A 23,279-nucleotide genomic window follows, 5' to 3' on the forward strand; every position below is an offset into this window, starting at 1 on the left:
ATATTCTACTGTCATGCGTAACTATAAATAAGAAATTTTTAAAATTAACTAAAAAAAAGTTAATGTGATTTGATGTGTTGGGAATATGTGTAAAGAAGTTGGGCGATAAATTCTTAAACATTCAAAGTCAGTATATAACATAGCACTTGTATTTAGTTGAGTCTACACAGTCTATAATTTGGCAGAAGGACTTCTGCTTCTGGCATCATGGTCCCAGACAAACTGAAGTGCAGGTTGAGGCAGGGGACCATATCCTTTAACCAGACCTGCTGTGCAAGGGTGGGCACAGACACTGGTTCACAGGAAATAGGATCTCTGAAGACTCAGGACATTTGTCATCTTTGATGGAAGACAAAAATTATTTGACATTGGGGATATAACCATCTCCCTCTCTATTTTCTGAACATCCAGGGTTTATGTAAAGTAGATACAGAGGACTTTAACCAATATATTCTCCTCCAAGGAACATGTCTTACCTAAGTGACCAAGACTTCCCCAAGAATAACATTAGCCAATCTACATGGAGAATTTTGCCCAAATATGTGTACTTAAGCCTCACAAAAACTCTAACAGGTAACTATTTTTAATCCCATTTAATAGAGAGGAAATTCAGATCCAGAGAGGTTAATGACAGAACTCTAAAAGACAGAGTCTGGGCATAGCCTGAGCCAGAAACCATTTCCAGAAGCCCCACCTTAACCAATAAGCAATGCTTTGCCTGTGCTCTCTGGTGAACTTTTTGTACCAGTGCAGCATGCAGCTGACAGGATTCCCCTTTCATATAAAAATTTCATTTGGCAGATTATCTGCACTAAATCTCTGTAATGTTCAACAGTAGGTACACTGCTAGAGTGTACCTTGAGGAGGCAAATGTGATTTTTTTTTCTGATACTTTTGCATAAATGCTATCCAGCAAAGAATCCTCAAACAAGTCCCTCTCATACATAGGGATATGTCCAACTCTTTGGAAAAACTCATGTGTGTGTACAGTGAGCCAATGATACTTCTTTTTCCATTCTTGTAACCTTATGTACAGTAATAATTCAAAGTTGCTCCCCAGGGATATAAAATGTTTTCTGAGAAACCAACAAATCCATATTTACTTTTATAGCTCCTCATCTTGCAAATTCTTTTTCTTCAATTTCATTTTCCTTCTTTTTTTCTTTTCCTTCACATTTGTTCTTAGTGACTGTTGCAAGTGGGGTTCTCTAGAACCCAGATGTCAAAAACAGAGTTTGGGGTTCAAGATACTGCTAGAGAGCAACACTTGGGTCATTCACCCAGCAGGAAATTCCAGAATAAATATTGTCTATTGGAGGTTAGACTCCATGAGTGAACGTGGCCAGGTCTTTGTATCCATAACTTGCTCAGGTTCAGACAGTGAGCTGCACTAGAAAGGGTTGGTGAACTCAGTGAGGTAGGCCTGGAAGGAGAAGGCAGTTGGACCATCTGCTGACTGTGCCCTCTACAGCTGACAGCAAAGTCTTCCTTGATGACAGTTGGGATGCTACATTCCCCCGTGGACCATTGGGGCATGAAGCCTGCCTATAACTTACACATAGTGCTTTTTCTGACTTACAATTGAGCTATGCACAGCATGGAACCAGGGACTCAACTATCTACTGATGCTCATTCTTTCTCTCTTCAGGAGATAATTTTCCAAACTACAGAGCAGTTGCCTCCATGTTCATGATCACTGTGTAAATCTTAACCTCTGAAGAACTAACCAGAAAATAAAGACGTGGCCAATTAAGAGTCCTATCTCTCCATTTCTCCAGAAAATCTTCAAAGATATTTTTAAATGTTCCTAAGTTCCTTATATAAGTAAGAGAAGGATCATGCTTCCATCCCTGAGGAAGGGACAGGTAAATTTATCCTCCCCTTCACCTCTACAAACTCATTTCTTGACTTCATACACCTATCACTGCAGATGCACAGAGAAACGGATGCAAGGACAATTTGCTGGGGAAAGTTCCTATCAAGGATAAAGAGGAGAGGGAGCAAGAGGGAAAGCCCTAGTTCACAATGTAGATCCAATGCCCATGAGAGAATAGAGGGAAGGAAGAAGGATAGGGCAGGATAAGTCTTCAGAGTACAGATTTGAGAAAGTCTTAGGCCAATGGGAAATTCTGGAACAGAAGATTACCCATTAGAAAGTGTCCTGCTTTGGTCAGGGATAACCTGATTTTAGTTCTCTCACTATAATAGGATGGAGATAACCCCAGGAGAGTGGGTACATTGAATGCTGTAGGATTCACAAGGTGCAGCAGCTAGATACCATCAGCTAATGAGGACTCTCTGCTAATGGAAGATCTGAATAGCACACACTTGGAACTTCTACCCCCCCCCCACTCAACTTATAGCACTGAATCTTCAAGAATAGACTCATAACTGTCTAAGATCAGACTCCTATATAAAAAAATAAAAATAAATAAATAAATAAATAAAACATAGGCTGACTGACTGTAAATCAATCAGTTTTGGAGGCTGGAGCATCCTGGATCAAGGTGACTGGGGACTCACCATCTGGTAAGGACCTGCTCTCTAGTATACAGATCTCCATCTTTTCATTGCATATTCATGTAACAGAGATCAGAGAGAGAAAACAAGCTTTCTTTGTCTCCCAATCATGAGATTTCCACCTTTGTGACATAGTTACTTCTCAAAGATCCTACCTTCTAATACCATCCCCCTGAGGCTAGGGTTTCTATGTACGTATTTTGGCGAACTGTGTTAAGTTCACAGCAAGAGTGAACTTTAAGAGACACTTAAGTAGGTTAATTTCTTTCCATTTCTCTTCCATACTGGTTTCATTCATGATTCCAAAAGAGTGTCTCCAAACACACTCAAAATTGACCCTGGATGCAACTGAAACTTAAATAAACAGACCAAAACAGATATAGCATCGTGACCACTGGAAATATCTATGTAGCTTTAACAACTCTGACTCTAAGGAGAATTAAACTATACAAAATTATACTGATGTTTAGTAAATACTGACCATTGGCCAGATGTTCTGCTGAATCAGCAGAATCAAGTTAAATGAGCGCAATTTTTAAAAGGCAGGTAGGTTTGACATCCTGAGCAAAAGGATATTTTACTGATTTTTGTGCTTCCAGTCATTTCTTATACTTTCATTTGATGTCACCATTTTTGTTTTTGTTTTTAGTTCTTCTCAAAACAATATCCATAATCAAGAAACTGGGATAGATAATGTGTAACATTTGTGAAAAAAACTACCATCTTCTGCCTTTACTCCATCCTAGAAAGGATTGTTTCTAACCTTCTTTATCTGAATTGACTGTTTCTATACATTTCCATTGTATTTTTCAAGTGTTTCATTTATATCTCAAATACTCTGCTTCTACAAATGCTTCTCAAACATTATCTAGACTTCATCTTTTGACATTATGTGATGTTTTTAGTAGGGTTCTGTGGGTTACTGGGGATTGAACTCAGGGGCACCTGACCACTGAGCCACATCCCCAGTCCTCTTTTGTATTTTATTTAGAGACAGGGTCTTACTGAGTTACTTAGCACCTTGATTTTGCTGAGGCTGACTTTGAACTCACAATCCTCCTGCCTCAGCCTCCCAAGCTGCTGGGATTACAGACCTTCACCACCATGCCCAGCAACATTTTGCCATCTTGAAAGCCTAAGGGCAATAATGAAGTTACTTAATGGAGAACAATCTTTTCTTTCTCAAGAACAGTTTCTCTTATGTGACAACCAAGTCATGTCAACAGAGCATTTTGGCTTTTTGTTCTGATAATTAGATGACATTAATGTAGCTGGCTGTGATTCTCAACTTCATGGAGGTTTAACTTAGGTACCTCTCAGTACTACCTTCTTTCCACACCTTTTCTCAATAGCTACCTCCCGTTTTTAATCTTTCTCTAGTTATTTCTGATAACTCTAAGTAGTTTTCATCACTCTGCCTCTCTCGTTCTATCAAATTTAGCCTTTGACTCTCAATTTTAAGATGAATTATTACAACTGATACTTTTCCTATTTTCTATCCTACTTCCTTTCTACCATTTTCCATCTGCTGGGCTGTGTGCCAAGAATGAACGCATTTGCACTATGCTTTTAACTATAATTACATTTTCTGAGCTGTCATGAAAGATGGAGTCACTAACTTGAAAATATCAAATTGTGTTTATATGAGTACCTATGAATAATAAAAGTATATAATCACTGCTATGTGCAAGGCACACATTTGGGTTCTGTGTGCACGTTGGTTGATTTCATCTTATCATAGACACCATTATTAAACCAATTTTACACATGAGGAAACCAGGGCACTGAGAGGCTTAGTGTCTCGTTCCCAGTGTTTTGCTCTTCTGCAATGCCAGGTCATCATTCTCTACCCTGGAATTGACTCTCTTATTCTGCCACACTTCTCCATTTCTCCACTGCACACAGTTCTTCTAACTCAGGGCCAGTTTAGAGGTGGTTCTCTGTATTTTGAGTTTCTTGCCCTAACTCTTCACCTGGACATTTCCTACTTACCATGTAGATCTCAGCTAACATCCATTCCTCAGTGGGGTCTTCCCGGTCACTACCTATCAGAAGGCTCTTTTTCTTTTTTCTCTCATAGCATCCATTATGTTCTTTCCCAGAAGTCAGCACCCTTGGTGATACAACATCCTTTTCGTGTGTATCAGAACAATGCCTCCTATTCCTTCCGGACAATGAGATACATGATGTGTTTTGCAGCACATCATGTGCTCTAAGCCTAGAACAGTACTCAGAACCTAGAAGGAAACTAATTTCTCTCTATGTAATGGGCAAGGTTGATAAAAATGATTTTATTTTCTGGTTCAATACAAGGTTATTATTATGAAATTCTATCAGCCATTCAGTATTACATTTTGGGATGAATTTGCATTACATCTAAGATCTACAATAGAAATTAAATTTGAATACATCTAGATTCACTTTTTTGAAATGTGACTCATATAAATAGAAATAAGAACAAAAGAATTATCATCTGGGTCCAAGGACATAACCAGGGTAATAATCAACAGTTTCACAATTCTTGGAACTCTGTTATACTTTTATAGTATGCATTATTCCATTCATTCCCCCAAATGATATTGTGATGTCAACAAATACCTTTCTCAAGGATACATTAACTACATGAAGCAGGAAAAAAACCTGTTTCTTCTCTGGGTTCAGCGTTCTTATTCAGCCTTCCCTGTCTTCTCCTTTTGCAATGTGAATTCCAAAGCAGCATTCCCCAAAGGACTGTTTTCCCTTTACTGATGGGACTCTTCTCGTGTGATCATCAGTCATTTTGACTTGTCTGCAGCATTCAAAGCATTCTCATTTCAGCAGCAGTAACTTTGATCCTTTAGTCAGGTATTTGATAAAGAATAAATAAGTTATTCAGACAACACAGTGTTGAGTGAAAAATAAAATTCTTTCTAGGAGATGTAGCCAACTTCTGGAAGAAACTTCATGGATGAGGGTTTGGAGTAGAGCCTTAATATTGTAGAAGGAAGCTGAAGTAAAAGCGAAGTTGAGCTTCAGATTTTTTGTTTCGTGATAACACTTTCATGGAAGAGCATTGACACAAGTGTACACTTTCAGGAAACTATAAGAGTAGGTGATTATTGTCTGTTAAAGTTTTTAGAATAGTCATTCATTCGTTCATTCATTCATGTACTCATTCACTGATGCAATTCTATAAAATCTGTGTAGATGTGCTTTTACTTCTTAAGAGATTCACACTTTTTGATGCTACCTTTGCACTTTTTAATCACACTATGAGGTTGTGACAGACAACTGAGGTTTTGCTGCGTTTCTTGGTTGACGTTGAACTTGAACTTCAAGGACTGGTAGTAAGAAACGTTGGGATTCTGTCTTAAGTCACATTTCCTAATAGAGTCTGAGGTGGGAAATTGAGTAAAAAAATATTCCAGATATAAACAATTTATAGCTCTCAAACTATGCACCCTTCTGAGTAGCATGATATAGAGCCACACACCTACCACATCCTACTTGGGGCGTGAGCCATTCCTTTGTCTGGCACATGCACTCTGTCTATGTCACCCACCCAGTAGTCACTTGGTAGCCAGCACAGTTATCAGATAAACTATTGAAATATCATAGTGCTTGTTCTCAAGTAACCCTCATTCTACTTAATAATGATCCCAAAGCACAAGGGTAGTGATGCTGGCAATTTAGACCTTCCGAAGAGAAGCCATAAGATGCTTCCCATAAGTGAAAAGGTGAAAGCTTTCAGATTAAGAATAGAAAAAAAAATCATATTCAAAAGTTGCTAAGATCTATGGTAAATTATCATTGTTATTATCTTATTGTGCCTGATTTACAAATTAAATTTCATCATAGGTATGAACATATAGAAAATAACACAGTATATGTAGAGTTCAGTACTATTTATGGCTTCAGGCATCCACTGGTGGAGGTCTTGGTATGTATCCCATGTGGATGGGGGAGCTGCTGTATAAATGTTTTCTTGGGAAAGTGCTCTCAAGAGAAATGGAGGGGGCGATCCAAGATGGCGGCCTAGAGGGAGACTGCACCCCCAGTCGCTCCAGAACCCTGGAGTTAAGAAGGGGAGGCATTGAGAGACTTGGACTGAAATAGAGCCACGGGTGAGTCTGCCCACTGGGTAAAGCTCGGCCTGGGGGGCAGGCCCAGATAGAAGTGGCTTATCGGAGCCGGGCAGGGCAGCTAGAGTCATTCACAGGCAGCCCTGCGCACTCCGGCGGTGGGCCCCGCCCACACAGCCAGCTTCTCCAGGTTCTCAGAATGGAACTGGCCCGCTAGTGAGAGCCTTTCTGACCAGAACAAGCTCCGAGTCCCGGAGCCACTGCAGCGCAGTGTACTCCGGCAACGAACCAGCGGAGAGCCGCGATCAGCAAGCAGCCTCTGGGATTAGGGCAGGGCAGCCAGAGACCTCTTCAGGCGGCTCTGCCCACTCCGGCTGCAGGCTCTCTTCACGGGGCGATCCAAGATGGTGGCCTAGAGGGAGACTGCACCCCTAGTCGCTCCAGAACCCAGGAGTTAAGAAGGGGAGGCATTGAGAGACTCGGACTGAAATAGAGCCACAGGTGAGTCTGCCCACTGGGTAAAGATCGGCCCGGGTGGCAGGCCCAGATAGAGGTGGCTTATTGGAGCCGGGCAGGGCAGCTAGAGTCTTCCCAAGGTAGCCTTCCACACTCCGGCAGTGGGCTCCTCCCACACGGCCAGCTGCACGGCGCAGGCCCACAGTGAGAGCATTTCCGCAGAGAGCCAGTTCCAAACCGTGGAACCAGTAGGGGGCTAGGGGCAGTTTTCTTCGGATGAGCTGCTTTATCAGATTCCTCCAAGACATCAGGCTACTGAAGGCTGGGAGGTGATACACTGGAAATCTACTGGGACACTATAAGCCAATAGCGGAAAACTGCAATATCTCAGGGTCCCACTGACAACTGACCAATATGAGAAAACAAGGGAAGAAAATGTCCCAAACAAACCTAGATACTACATCAATAAAACCCAATGACAGCACAGCAGAAGAAATGTCAGAAAGGGAGTTCAGAATGTACATAATTAAAAGAATCAGGGAAGCAAATGAGGAGATGAAAGAGCAAATGCAGGCATTGAAGGAGGAGATGAAAGAGCAAATGCAGGCATTAAATGATCGCACCAATCAACAGTTAAAAGACCAAATACGGGAAGCAAGAGATCATTTCAATAAAGAGTTAGAGATACTGAAAAAAAAACCAAACTGAAATCCTTGAAATGAAGGAAACAATAAACCAAGTTAAAAACTCCATAGAAAGCATAACCAATAGAATAGAACACCTGGAAGACAGAACCTCAGACATTGAAGACAAATTATTTAATCTTGAAAGCAAAGTTGGCCAAACAGAAAGATGGTAAGAAATCATGAACAGAATCTACAAGAATTATGGGATATCATGAAAAGGTCAAATTTAAGAATTATTGGGATTGAGGAAGGCTTAGAGAAACAAACCAAAGGAATGAACAATCTATTCAATGAAATAATAACAGAAAATTTCCCAAATCTGAAGAATGAAATGGAAAACCAAGTACAAGAGGCTTATAGAACTCCAAACATACAAAATTACAACAGACCCACACCAAGGCACATTATTATGAAAATACCTAACATACAAAATAAAGACAGAATTTTAAAGGCCGTGAGAGAAAAGAATCAAATTACATTCAGAGGGAAACCAATAAGAATATCAGCAGATTTTTCAATCCAGACCCTAAAAGCCAGAAGGGCCTGGAACAACATATACCAAGCTCTGAAAGAAAACGGATGCCAACCAAGAATCTTATACCCAGCAAAACTTACCTTCAAATTTGACGATGAAATAAGATCCTTCCATGATAAACAAAAGCTAGAGGAATTTACAAAAAGAAAGCCAGCATTACAGAACATTCTCAGCAAAATATTCCATGAGGAAGAGATGAAAAACAACGATACAAATCAGCAACAGGAGGCGCTAGCCTAAAGGAATAGCCAAATAAAGGAGAAACCAAATCATGTCAAAAACAAATATGAGTCAATTGACTGGGAATACAAATCATATCACAATAATAACCCTGAATGTTAATGGCCTGAATTCATCAATCAAAAGACACAGACTGGCAGATTGGATTAAAAAGAAAAACCCAACAATATGCTGCCTGCAAGAGACTCATCTCATAGAAAGAGACACCCATAGACTAAAGGTGAAAGGATGGGGAAAAACATACCATGCACACGGACACAGCAAAAAAGCTGGAGTATCCATCCTCATCTCAGATAATGTGGACTTCAAACCAAAACTAATCAGAAGGGATAAAGAAGGACATTACATGCTGCTTAAGGGAAGCATAAATCAGCAAGACATAACAATCATAAATATCTATGCCCCGAACATTGGCTCATCCACGTACATCAAACAAATCCTTCTCAATTACAGAATTCAAATAGACCACAACACAATAATACTAGGCGATTTTAACACACCTCTCTCACCACTGGATAGATCGTCCAAACAAAAATTGAATAAGAAACTATAGATCTCAACAACACAATCAGCAATTTAGACTTAACGGACATATATAGAATATACCATCCAACAAAGAACGAATACACTTTCTTCTCAGCAGCACATGGATCCTTCTCTAAAATAGACCATATTTTATGCCACAAAGCTACTGTTAGCAAATACAAGAAGATAGAGATACTACCTTGTACTCTATCAGATCATAATGGATTGAAATTAGAAATAAATGACAGAATAAAAAACAGAAACTTCTCCAATACCTGGAGACTAAATAATACACTATTATATGATGAATGGATAACAGAAGACATCAGGAGGGAAATAAAAAAATTCTTAGAAGTAAACGAGAACAAAGACACATCATATCAAAATCTCTGGGACACTATGAAAGCAGTACTTAGAGGAAGATTTATTTCATGGGGTGCATTCAAAAAAAGAAGTAGAAATCAACAAATAAACGACTTAACACTACAGCTCAAAGCACTAGAAAAAGAAGAGCAGACCAATACCAAAAGTAGTAGAAGATAGGAAATAGTTAAAATCAGAGCCGAAATCAACGAAATCGAAACAAAAGAAACAATTGGAAAAATTAACAAAATAAATAGTTGGTTCTTTGAAAAATAAACAAAATTGATAAACCCTTAGCCACACTAACAAAGAGAAAGAGGGAGAAAACTCAAATTACTAAAATTCGGAATGAACAAGGAAACATCACAACAGACACGAGTGAAATACAAAACATAATTAGAAGCTATTTCGAAAATCTATACTCCAACAAAACAGAAAACCTCGAAGACATCAACAAATTTCTAGAGACATATGAACTACCTAAACTGAACAAGGAGGACATACACAACTTAAATAAACCAATTTCAAGCAATGAAATAGAAGAGGTCATCAAAAGCCTACCAACAAAGAAAAGTCCAGGACCAGATGGGTTCTCAGCCGAGTTCTACAAAACCTTTAAAGAAGAGCTCATTCCAATACTTCTCAAACTATTCCATGAAATAGAAGAGGAGGGAACCCTACCAAACTCGTTCTATGAAGCCAATATCACCCTGATACCTAAACCAGACAGAGACACATCGAGGAAAGAAAATTTCAGACCAATATCCTTAATGAATATCGATGCAAAAATTCTCAACAAAATTTTAGCAAATCGCATACAAATATATATTAAAAAGATAGTGCACCACGATCAAGTGGGTTTTATCCCAGGGATGCAAGGTTGGTTCAACATTCGGAAATCAATATGTGTCATTCACCATATCAACAGACTTAAAGTTAAGAATCACATGATTATTTCAATAGATGCAGAAAAAGCATTTGATAAAATACAGCATCCCTTCATGCTCAAACACTAGAAAAAATTGGGGTAGTGGGAACATTCCTAAACATTATAAAGGCAATCTACGCTAAGTCCATGGCTAATATCATTCTAAATGGTGAAAAACTGAAAGCGTTCCCCCTAAAAACTGGAACAAGGCAGGGATGCCCTCTTTCACCGCTTCTATTCAACATCGTCCTTGAGACTCTAGCCAGAGCAATCAGACAAACCAAAGAAATTAAAGGGATACGAATAGGAAAAGAAGAACTCAAACTATCCCTGTTCGCTGATGACATGATTATATATTTAGAGGAACCTGGAAATTCCACCAGAAAACTTTTAGAACTCATAAGTGAATTCAGTAAAGTAGCAGGTTACAAGATCAATGCTCATAAATCCAATGCATTTTTATACATAAGTGATGAATCTTCAGAAAGAGAAATTAGGAAAACTACCCCATTCACAATAGCATCGAAAAAAATAAAATACTTGGGAATCAATCTCACAAAAGAGGTGAAAGACCTCTACAATGAGAACTACAGAACACTAAAGAAAGAAATTCAAGAAAACCTTAGAAGATGGAAAGATCTCCCATGTTCCTGGATAGGCAGAATTAATATCGTCAAAATGGCTATACTACCTAAAGTGCTATACAGATTCAATGCAATTCCAATGAAAATCCCAATGATGTACCTTGCAGAAATAGAGCAAGCAATTATGAAATTCATCTGGAAGAATAAAAACCTAGAATAGCTAAAGCAATCCTCAGTAGCAAGAGCGAAGCAGGGGGTATTGCAATACCAGATCTTCAACTCTACTACAAAGCAATAGTAACAAAAACGGCATGGTATTGGTACCAAAATAGACAGGTAGATCAATGGTACAGAATAGAGGACATGGACACAAACCCAAATAAATACAATTTTCTCATACTAGACAAAGATTCCAACAATATGCAATGGAGAAAAGATAGCCTCTTCAACAAATGGTGCTGGGAAAACTGGAAAACCATATGCAATAGAATGAAATTAAACCCCTATCTCTCACCCTACACAAAACTCAACTCAAAATGGATCAAGGACCTCGGAATCAGACCAGAGACCCTGCATCTTATAGAAGAAAAAGTAGGTCCAAATCTTCAACTTGTTGGCTCAGGATCAGATTTCCTTAACAGGACTCCCATAGCACAAGAAATAAAAGCAAGAATCAACAACTGGGATAGATTCAAACTTAAAAGCTTTCTCTCAGCAAAGAAAACTATCAGAAATGTGAAGAGAGAGCCTACAGAGTGGGAGAATATCTTTGCCAACCATACCTCAGATAGAGCGCTAATTTCCAGAATCTATAAAGAACTCAAAAAACTCTACACGAAGAATACAAATAATCCAATCAACAAATGGGCTAAGGAAATGAACAGACACTTCACAGAAGAAGATGTACAAGCAATCAACAGATATATGAAAAAATGTTCAACATCCCTAGTAATAAGGGAAATGCAAATCAAAACTACCCTAAGCTTTCATCTCACCCCAATTAGAATTGCGATTATCAAGAATACAAGCAACAATAGGTGTTGGCGAGGATGTGGTGAAAAAGGAACACTCATACATTGCTGGTGGGGTTGCAAATTAGTGCAGCCACTCTGGAAAGCAGTGTGGAGATTCCTCAGAAAGCTTGGAATGGAAACACCATTTGACCCAGCTATCCCACTCCTTGGCCTATACCCAAAGGACTTAAAATCAGCATACTACAGAGATACAGCCACATCAATGTTCACTGCTGCTCAATTCACCATAGCCAGATTGTGGAACCAACCTAGATGCCCTTCAGTTGATGAATGGATAAAGAAACTGTGGCATTTATACAATGGAATATTACTCCACAATGAAGAATGATAAAATTATGGCATTTGTAGGCAAATGGTCGAAATTGGAGAATATCATGCTAAGTGAGATAAGCCAATCTCAAAAAACTAAAGGACGAATGATCTCGCTGATAAGCGGATGAGGACATATAATGGGGGGTGGGAGGGGCTAGCATTAGGTTTAGGGTTAGGTTTAGAGTTAGGCTAGGGAGAGCGGCAAGAATGAAGGAAAGAAGGACTGTGTAGAGGGAAAAGAGGGGTGGGAGGGGTGGGGGGAGGGGAAAAATAAAATAAACATCATTACCCTATGTAAATGTAAAAAAATGAAAAAAATAAATAAATAAAAAATAAAAAAAAAAGAATCCCAGCAAAAAAAAAAAAAAAAAAGAGAGAAATGGAGTGAGGGGAGTATATAGAACAAAGAAATAACTAAGTAAGGATGTGGGGTCTTCCAGAGAGCTTTAGCTGTTCCCAGGGGAAGCCCTGGATCACTTATTGTACCATAGATTTGGTCCCACCTGGGGCAAGGAGAGGGCTGTTTCTTACTTCCTTGTTGGTCACTCTTTGGCTAAAGGTTGCTGGTGAAGGAGGGAATTGTGAGCCATCAAGAGCCAACATGTTCAACAGCATGGGTGCAAATGCAAACCCCAGTCAAGGAAACTGAATCTGAGTTGAAATATCACTCTATGCACTATGTATGTGCAGGAATTCATCCTAAAAAATGTGAAAAATCCACTTATCTTTCTGAAACATCAATCATCAACCTCCAAATGACTTAGCACTATAATTATAAACCTGATAAGTATCAGCTAAATTTAGGATAGTCATTTTCATTCACGTTTGAATGACAATAAGTCACACAGGTGTCAATGCATTCTTACACAAATTGCCCCCTGTAATTAGTTCAGATAGGCACATCCCTTTCCTTTCTTATTTGTCTATCATGTAGATTTTCTAGTACACTTAAGCAAATCATTATACATGGAGAAGAGTTTTAGAGTTCTAGAGAAATACACAGCACACTTTGCATGAAGTTGAAGAAGGAAATGGTACAATTCAAGAACTTACAGTTATCCTCAAAAACTAGAGCAGACGTTTCATTTGGGGAAATTGTGACATATTAGGTTAAGAAACAAAGGCAGAGCCCAGATCATGGAAGACCTAGAATCATATAGAAATAGTCTGATCAGAAAAAGCATTTGACAAAACACAGCATTCGTTCATGTTCAAAACATTAGAAAAACTGGGGATAGTAGGGATATACTTCAACATTATAAAAGCTATTTATGCTAAACCCAAGGACAACATCATTTTAAATGGAGAAAAATTGAAATCATTCCCTCTAAAAACTGGAACAAGACAGGAATGTCCTCTTTCACCACTTCTATTCAACATAGTCCTAGAAATGCTAGCCAGAGCAATCAGACAGGAGAAAGAAATTAAAGGGATACAAATATGAAAAGAAGAACTCAAACTATCACTATTTGCTAATGAAATGATTCTATATTTAGAAGACACAAAAATTCCACCAGAAAACTTCTAGAACTCATAAATGAATTTAGCAAAGTAACAGGATATAAAATTAATACCCATAAATCAATTGCATTCCTATACATCAGTGACGAATCATCTGAAAGAGTAATTAGGAAAACTATCCCATTCACAATAACCTCAAAGAAAAGTAAATATTTGGGAATCAATCTAAAGAAAGAAGTGAAAGATCTCTACAAAACACTAAAGAAAGAAATTGAAGAACTTAGAATATAGAAGGATCTCTCACATTCTTAGAGAGGCAGAATTAATATTGTCAAAATGGCCATACTACCAAAAGTGCTATACAGACTTAATGTAATTCCTGTTAAGTTTCCAATGATGTTCTTCATAGATATAGAAAAAGCAGTCATGAAACTCATTTGGAAAAATAATAGACCCAGAATAACCAAAGCAATCCTCAGCAAGAAAAGTAAAGCAGGAGGCATCACAGTACCAGACCTTAAATTATAATACAGAGATATAGTAACAACAATGGCATGGTATTGGCACCAAAACAGACATGATGACCAATGGTATATAATAGAAGACACAGAGACAAACCCACATAAATGCAGTTTTCTCATACTAGTCAAAGGTGCCAAAAACATACAATGGAGAAAAGATAGCCTCTTCAACAAATGGTGCTGGGAAAACTCAAAATTCATATGCAGCAAAATGAAATTTAACCCCTATCTCTCACCCTGCCTAAAACTCAACTCAAAATGAATCAAGGACCTAGGAATTAGACCAGAGACCCTGCACAAATAGAAGAAAAAGTAGGCCTGAATCTTCATCATGTCAGTTTAGGACCAAGACTCCCAAAAGGCAAAAAATAAAAGCAAGAATCAATAAATGGAATGGATTCATACTAAAAAAAAAAACTTCTTCACAGCAAAGGAAGCAATCAGGAACATGAAGAGAGAACCTACAGAATGGAAGAATATCTTTTCCACCTGCACCTCAGATAGAGTATTCATTTCCAGGATGTATAAAGAATTCAAAAAATACAAATAATCCAATCAATAAATGGGCTAAGCAACTGAGCAGATACTTCACAGAAGAAGATATACAATCAATCAACAAATATATGAAAAAATGTTTAATAAGTCTAGTAAGTAGAGAAATGCAAATCAAAACTACCCTAAGATTTCATCTTACTTCAGTCAGAATGACAATTATCAAGAACACCAGTAACAACAGATGTTGGTGAGGATGTGGGGGAAAAGGTACACTCATACATTTCTGGTGGGACTGCAAACAGGTGCAACCACTCTGGAAAGCAATATGGAGATTCCTCAGAAAACTTGGAATGGATCCATCATTTGACCCAGTTATCCCACTCCTTAGCATATACCCAAAGGACTTAAAATCAGCATACTATAGTGACATGAACACATCAATGTTCAGAGCAGCTCAATTCACAATAGATAAGCCATGGAACCAAACTAGGTGCCTTTTAATAGATGAATGGATAAAGAAAATGTGGACCATATACACAATAGGATATTAGTCAGTCATAAAGAAGAATGAAATTACAGCATTTGCCAGTAAATTGATGAGACAGGGGACTATCATGCTGAGTAAAATAAGCCAATCCCAAAGGACCAAAGGCTGAAGGTTCTCTCTGATATACGGATGTTGACTCACAATATGTTGGGAGTGGAGCTTCACTGAATTGGACAGGGGGGAATGGGGGGAAGGGGAGGGGATGGGAATGGAAAAGACAGTAGAATTAATTGGACATGACTTTCCTATGTTTATGTGTGAATAAACGATCAGTGTAACGCCACATCATATACAACCATAAGAACGGGAAGTTATACTCCACATATGTATGATATGTCAAAATATATTCTACTGTCATGTGTAACCAAAAAGAACAAATTAAAAAATGAAAAAGAATAATGGGACATGATTTATGTGTTCATTAATAAGTGAAACAAAAATGTAAAAAAAAAAAAATTCTGCTCATTATTTTAGGGACAATAGGTCTGTTAGCTTCCTTGGGCTACCATAACCAATTATCAAAAACTGGGTGGCTTAAAACAGCAATAATTTATTCTTTAATAATTTTAGAGGCAAGTATTCTGAAATCAAGATGTAAACAGGATTGTACTTTCTCTGGAGACTGTAGAGAGAATCCTATCCTTGCCTCTTCCAGTTTCTAGTGTCTGCTGGCTATCCTTGTCTGTGAGCCCATATCCCTCTGCTGTGATTTCATACCATCTTCCTTGTGATTGTTTTCCTCTGCCTATATCTCTTATAACAATAGCTGTGCTGGTATTTGGCAACCACACAGAAAATACAGCACAATCTCATTTGAAGATTTCTTTACTTAATTGTTTCTACAAACTCTTTTTCCAAATTGGGTACATTGTGCTGACAATATAACCCATCCCATAGGGCGCTGGCTTTGTAAGCAGAAAGGCCGTGGTTCAAATCCCCAGCACCAGATTGGGTACATTCACAGGTAATGGGAATGAAGAGAGAGACTACAGAATGAGAGAATATGTGGACACAGTTTTGGGAACCATTATTAACTTACCATAATGGTAATGTATGGAATTGTTTAAATCAAGAGATCAACAGGATTAAACTTATATTTTAGAGAAAATAAGAGTTGTACAGCTTTATAGAACATGGACTAGAAAGAGCTCATTTTAAAGATAAAGGAAAAAAACTTATTAGACTCCTGCTCAATATTTCAAATGATCAATGGTGAGGAATTATATTAAAAGTAATGATAATATAAAAAAGAGAAGTGGCCAAAGGTATGATTGGTAGAGTTGAAGTGCAGATTAGATGTGTATAGGACAAAGACCTAGGAGCCTCTGATGATTTCAGAGGTTCTAGAGTATGTATATTGAGGTAGATCGTAGATGGAGGAGGGGGTTCTGTTTCAACAAAGGTGTAGGAGGAATATTGTACCAATGAGATTTTCATAGATCTCTCCAGAAGATGGCTCTCACAGTTTTGATTTGTTTCCTATTCCCATCTTGGTTGGAGAAACAGTTGCAAGTGTACAGTGTAGGACACATTGACACATGACCCAAAGGTCTCTCTATGGACTGATACATCCATGTCCTGTGACCCAAGGGCATCAGAGCATTGCATTAAAATGTCAGAATTCTACACTAAATAATGAAGAGAGGTGTATTACAAGTTATGGTGACATCTGTGTTGATCCTTGGCAGCCCTTTGTGATTCCTAATTGTCTTAAATTGAGGTGTGATGGTGAGATAATCAAGTAGAGTTGTTTTGACTCCCAATGTCATCTAAAAACATTTCCTAAAAAGACACATCCTATATGGCAATCTCAAAAAGTATGTATTTGGGGGAGAGTTTAAAGGAGATAAAACTAAAATAAAAGTGCCCAATTCCCAATTAACTGAGGGAAAAGATGTAGTGATTAATTGGATGAAGATTCAAATGTCATCCTATATTGCTAATAATGCTGTGTGAGAACGTGATTTATGTGTGAGTAAATAATCAGATTTCCTAATATTCTCCTGGTGTTAATTTCTTGAGACAACCCTAAAACCAAGAACATGTGGCTCTCAAAAGTGGACACATTGGGTTCCCTTAGGAACACTCATAGTGGCTGCTTTTCCCCAACTAATTAATGAGCTTTTGCTTTGAACTTTTGGAACCTGTGAATTTTCCATAGGACATTTCCATGGGGCATTTTCCTTGTTCATAGAGAGGCAGAAGTACCTGGGGAAGACTTTAATGAATGACTTTCAGGGGGAGGAAATAAAAACCCAGCTTCTTTGGATCCAGAACAACTTTGAGGTAGAACTTACAGTAACTAGTTCCTTTATGAGTTCCGGTGAGTTGTCCTTTCCAGGATTTCTCCTTCTGTCTCTGTCCTGCTTTTCTACTCCCTTTTTGACCTCCCCACCCTACCCCAGGAGCATAACCTACTCAAATTGCTTGTGCATAGATCCAGGTCTCAAGAATTCCCTCTGAGGAGCCCAACCCAACTGAGAACTCTGGGACAGATGCAATTACTCAGAGTTCTGCTTCACTTTGGCACCTGTAAGCAGCTCTACTATTCCAAGTCCTTCCAGATGTCATTTCTAAACTGGCAAGATCTCCTCCCTTTCGAGTTGAGTGCATTCTCTTTTGGAAATCATGAGAACATCACAGATGGCCTTATGATATAAATAATTAGTGATGAAGACAATTATTGCTCATCTGTGGTGAATCAAACTTCTTTTTATTTAGTCAGCAACAAGCAGGACCTAGTCATCATATTGCCTTTGAGTCCACAGGGCCACACAGTTTAGAAGGTTTTTCTTTATTTTTGCCTCATAGGGTCATGCACTAAATATTTATCTGAAATGTCAGGATTCATATACTCTCAGACTATCAGTTTCTATGCTAATATTTTTCTTGGCAGTTGGTCACAAGCACTGCCACCAAAATTACAGGCTTTATTTATCACAGCTTCACTTTCCAGTGCCTTTCTTAATATCCCTCATAAAAAGAAATTGCTCCTCTGATGATTTAAATAAGATACCCCAAAAGGCAAATGAGTCCTTCCACTTCCTCTTTAGCTGTGAGGCAGATGACCTCTATAGTTTTCATTCAGTTTTATGAAATCCACAGTTTCATCATCCTCTCGGACCTTGATTGATTCAAGCTGGGATGATTATCCTTTGTAACTTCATGATAATTTGGCCCCAGAGCTACATCTATAAAGGTGTTCTTATGTGGGATGATCAATGGAGAGATATTGAACCAGAAGTTGGAAAATCCCAGCCATGTTGCTATATCTGCCTTGACTTGTTTAATTCCAAGACCAAATTTGTGACTGTTTAATCAGGTATGAAAGAAGTACTATGGCATCATGATTTCCAAATTCTGTTTTAGGTCCAAAGTTTTATGACCCTGGGAGTTTTTAGTAGATATGATTAGAACAAATTCACAACTGCCTTGGACAAATGTTACCAGTTAGTATTGATATTACTGGTTCTCAAAGTGTGATTCTTAAATCAGCACTCTCAGCATCAGCTGGAACCTTGTTAGAAGTATAAATTATTGTCCCCACCCCAATTTATTGAATCAGAAATTCCGGGAATGGGCTCATAAATTTGATGCCTGATGAATTTGACATTCATTGATTCACAAAGCACAAGTAAAATACTATCATCAGGGTAATAAGGACTGAATTTTACCAAACAAGATACAGTAGGTCTAAAGATTATTAAATGTGGTTTCCCAACAGCTAACCAAGAGATTTTGATTCAAAGGTCTGGAGGAACTTCTAAGAATCTACATTTTAAATATGTAAGATTTCAAGCGCCAACTTCAAACAATATCTGGAAGGCAAAGATGGAGTTGCTGTTCTATCTTCCTAGCATGTGGCATGGAATGAGTGCTCAAGAGCTAATTGATGGAGGAAGAAAAGAGAGGGTGGGTGTGTTGAGAGAGGTAAACTGAGCAAAAGTTTATTGTCAGCGTCCCTCCATCAAGATTAAGAAATCAAGAACAAGATCAATTCTCTTACTTGCTGCATGTTTATTTCTAGAATAAAAATACCATTGGAGCAAGTTTAAGTAGTCCTTGAAAGCAAATATCATGGATTTTTCTTTTTATATACCTTTGCAAAAATAGCAAGATGGGGCAAGGCAATACTACAACAGCTTATTTACCATGGAGCAAAGGACAGTCCCTTGGGTTCATATACAAACTGAGAGTCAAAAAATAAAATAAAACTGCATAATCCTCTACCCTGCCATTATCTCACAGAGAAGGAAGAGACCATGCCTGAGAAAAACTTACTGGGAGGCAGTAGATTTGCATTCCAAAAAAAAGATAAACTGTCTGCCTCTTTCCTCCTACTCTACCTTCTTAAAGTACAAACATAAGAGTAGACTTGTAAGTGGAGAAGAAAAAAATATGCAATTTGCACAAGTTTTCTGGACTTAAAGGATATGATAACTTTAAAACCTGTCCACTAATTATTTTCCTTCCCCTCTTTGGAAATATGAAGTCTAATATTTCTCTCTGAATTCCCAGAAATAGTGACCCATTACTAGATGACAGAATGCTTAGAAGTAACAGTTTATGACTACAGACATTAGATCAAAGAAGGTATTAAGTTTCTGTCTTGCCCTCTCTTACCCATTCTGTGGGTGCCAGAAATGTATTGAGAACATGCAAGCAGTCGGTGAAAAGGTTCATGTAGAGAGAAACTGATGCCTTCAGAAAACAGCCTCAACCTGCCAACCATGTGAGTCAGGTTTTATTTTTGTTTGTTTGTTTGTTTTTGTTTGTTTGGTTTTATACCAAGGATTGAACTCAGGGGCACTCAACCACTGAGCCACATCCCCAGCTCTATTTTGTATTTTATTTAGAGATAGGGTCTCATTGAGTTGCTTAGAACCTCACTTTTTGCTGAAGCTGGCTTTGCACTCATGATCCTCCTGCCTCAGCCTCCCAAGCCACTGGGATTATAGGTGTGTGCCACCGTGCTTGGCATGTGAGTCAGTTTTGAAGTGGGTTCTGCAACTCTAGTCAAACCTTCAGGTAACTAATACCAAGCATTCATATGTACTAATATATATGCACTCTAAGAAAGCAGTCAGTTGATTGGAAATCCTAGGAGCTTATGGTAAGTTAGTTATAGGTGCTTCTAATGGAAGGACACCATAGCATGTGTCAGAGGTCAATTCAAGCAGGAGTACAGGCAGAGCCTTGTCCTGCCAAACCATCGTCAGGCTATCAGAAGTAATTCTAAAAATCTTGCTTATCACTTGTATTAGTCAGCTCTTTGTCCCTGTGATCAAAATGCTTGACAAAAAAGAAAAAGTTTATTTTGTGGGGGTGGAGTATTGGGAATGGAACTCAGGAGTACTCAACCACTGAGTCACTTCCTCAGCCTATTTTACATTTTATTTAGAGACAGGGTCTCACTGAGCTGCTTAGCCCCTCGCTTTTTCTGAGGCTGGCTTTGAACTCCTGATCCTCCTGTCTCAGCCTCCCAAGCTGCTGGGATTAAAGTCATGTGCCACCATATTTATTTTGGGCTCATGGTTTCAGAGGTCTAAGTCCATGGTAAGCCAACTTCATTGCTCTGGCCCTGAGGTGATACACAAAGATCATCATGACAGAAGTGCATGGCAAAGGAAAACGACAACGAGGAACCAGAGATGGGGAGGGGGGCAGGAAGAAGATAAACTCTTCCATGGCATACCCCCACTGACCTGCTTCCTCCAGCTGGGTCCCACTTCCCAGTAGTCCATTCAGCTATCAAGGGTTTAATCAAGTGTGATCTAGTCATTGCCTAAAACCCCACTCTGATCCTTGACACATTGGGGACAATGCTTTCAACACCTGAGTATTTGGGGTCATTCTATCCAGCTCAGCATTAGTCAGTTTTGCATAGCTATGACCAATGTACCTGACGAGAACAACTTAGGGAAGGAGAGGTTTATTGTGACTCACAGTTTTGGAGCTTCAGTCAATGGTTGCCAACTCCATTGCCCTTGACCCAAGATGAGGCAGAACATCATGGCAGAAGGGTGAGGCAGCTCAGGACATAATAGGAGGCAGAAAGTGCAAGCTCCGCTTTCCAGGGATAAAATATAAACCCCAAAGGCATACCCCCAGTGACCTACTTCCTCCAACCACATCCTACCTAACTATAGTTACCACACAGTATAGTTCTTTCAAATTATTAATCCCATCAAATGGACAAATCTACTGATCAGATTACAGTTCTCATAATCTAATCAAATCACCTGCATTGTCTCACACATGAGCCTTTTGAGGGACCCCTTATATGCAAACCATAACAAGATCCAAATCATTATACACTCTACATATAGCAAGCTCCAGTAATAAGACAGACATTATAAAACCCTACCACTATGCTCTTGGAACTACTTCAGCTTACCACATGGTCTGAGAAGGATTGAGAAGAAGGAAGAGGGAAAATTGGCAATGATGGCTATCATGAACAAGTACCATGAGTGATTAACATCACTTATATGACATGGAAAACCTTAGCATTAACCTGTATCTCTTGCTAGCCAAGAGTAATAATTCCCAGAATGTAGGAATCTTCAGAAGGTAATTCCTGGAAAAAAACAGAAGACTTTTGAGATTTCCTCAATCTGACACAGGGAACTAGAGACATAAGGATATGTATATATCTTGGTCTTTAACGGATGGAACCAAGATAAAACAAAACTCACTGAACTTACACATTTTCATATCTTTTCTTCATATTTAGCTGAATTTCACCAGTCAACTTAGTTACTAGTAACATAAAATCTTGCAGTTGATGAGTAGTTTGGACATTATGGATAGGAACGAAGCACTTGTCCTCTTCCCCTCTAGTTTCCATGAAGTGATATCTTCCCTGGATATGCCTGGACTCTTACCCACCCTCTCATTCAAGGAAAACTGGAATGACTTACCCAGTTGGTGAATTTGGAATGAAGACTAGACATGCATAGTTGCGTCACCTTCCTTTTTTTCCATTTGAGAGCCAGCATGCCTACATAAAGAAGTATTCCAGGCTGCTTCTCCTTGCAGTGAATTTTACAGAGATTTATCCATAAAAGGGATATTTCTGTGATAGTCACAGATACCTATGACTGGGTTTGAAATATGATTTTATGATTAATAAAGGAAGCCCCATTGTTTTTGGATATCTAGGACAATCTATTATTATCTGAAATTTTATTGGTATTTTTATCACCATCCATTCAATTTCTTGGACTATCCTTCTTTGAGTTCCTAGTTAGGGTGGGCAATAAACAGCTCTTATTTACTGGGTGTCTTCGACAACTACTTTCTCCCACACAAATATTGAATTCTAAGCTGCTCAGAACACTTCTGAAGCCAGTGTTGAATAAGATTTTACTGATTAAGATCAATGAAAAACTATTTATTGATCTACAGTGTCTTCATTATAATGAGAAAAACAAAGACATGAACCCTTCCCATAAGGAACTGGCAATCTGAGATGCCTCTCCTTATAAAAACAAAAGCCCCTGCAATTTCAACTAAACTGAAAGTATCACCTGCTCCCTTTCCTATAACTTATTCCAGTTATTTTCTAATTCTAGTTTGGGCTGATGGCCAGAATTCAGGGATGTGTATTTGATGTTAAACTATTTACTTGTTTAAAGAGACCTTCATCTTTTCCATGGAGACTCTATATATTTAAAGTCCACGGTCTATATAATGACTATTTCACTCTCATCTCCTTTCCTAAGATAGTTGTCAGTGTAGGAGAGGATCCTGTGTGTAGTTCACAAGCTGTCCCAGGAATTGCTGTTTGGTCCACATTCTTTCCTATGATGTCAATAGCCTCTTTTAACTTGTTGTTTTTCTTTGTGGTGTAGTCTGGGATTTGGGGATGAGTTTACCGTGCCTGCTACTGCTGATGATAAATTCTACCATTTGCCTCCAGTCAAAAGGATGGTGCATTTGCAGCCTCTTCCTTTTAATGCAAGATCTGTCTTTAAGTTTGGGGCATGATGGATGACTATCAACTAAG

The sequence above is a fragment of the Sciurus carolinensis genome, chromosome 2, assembly GCF_902686445.1.
Source record: "Sciurus carolinensis chromosome 2, mSciCar1.2, whole genome shotgun sequence".
In the NCBI taxonomy this organism is placed as follows: domain Eukaryota; kingdom Metazoa; phylum Chordata; class Mammalia; order Rodentia; family Sciuridae; genus Sciurus; species Sciurus carolinensis.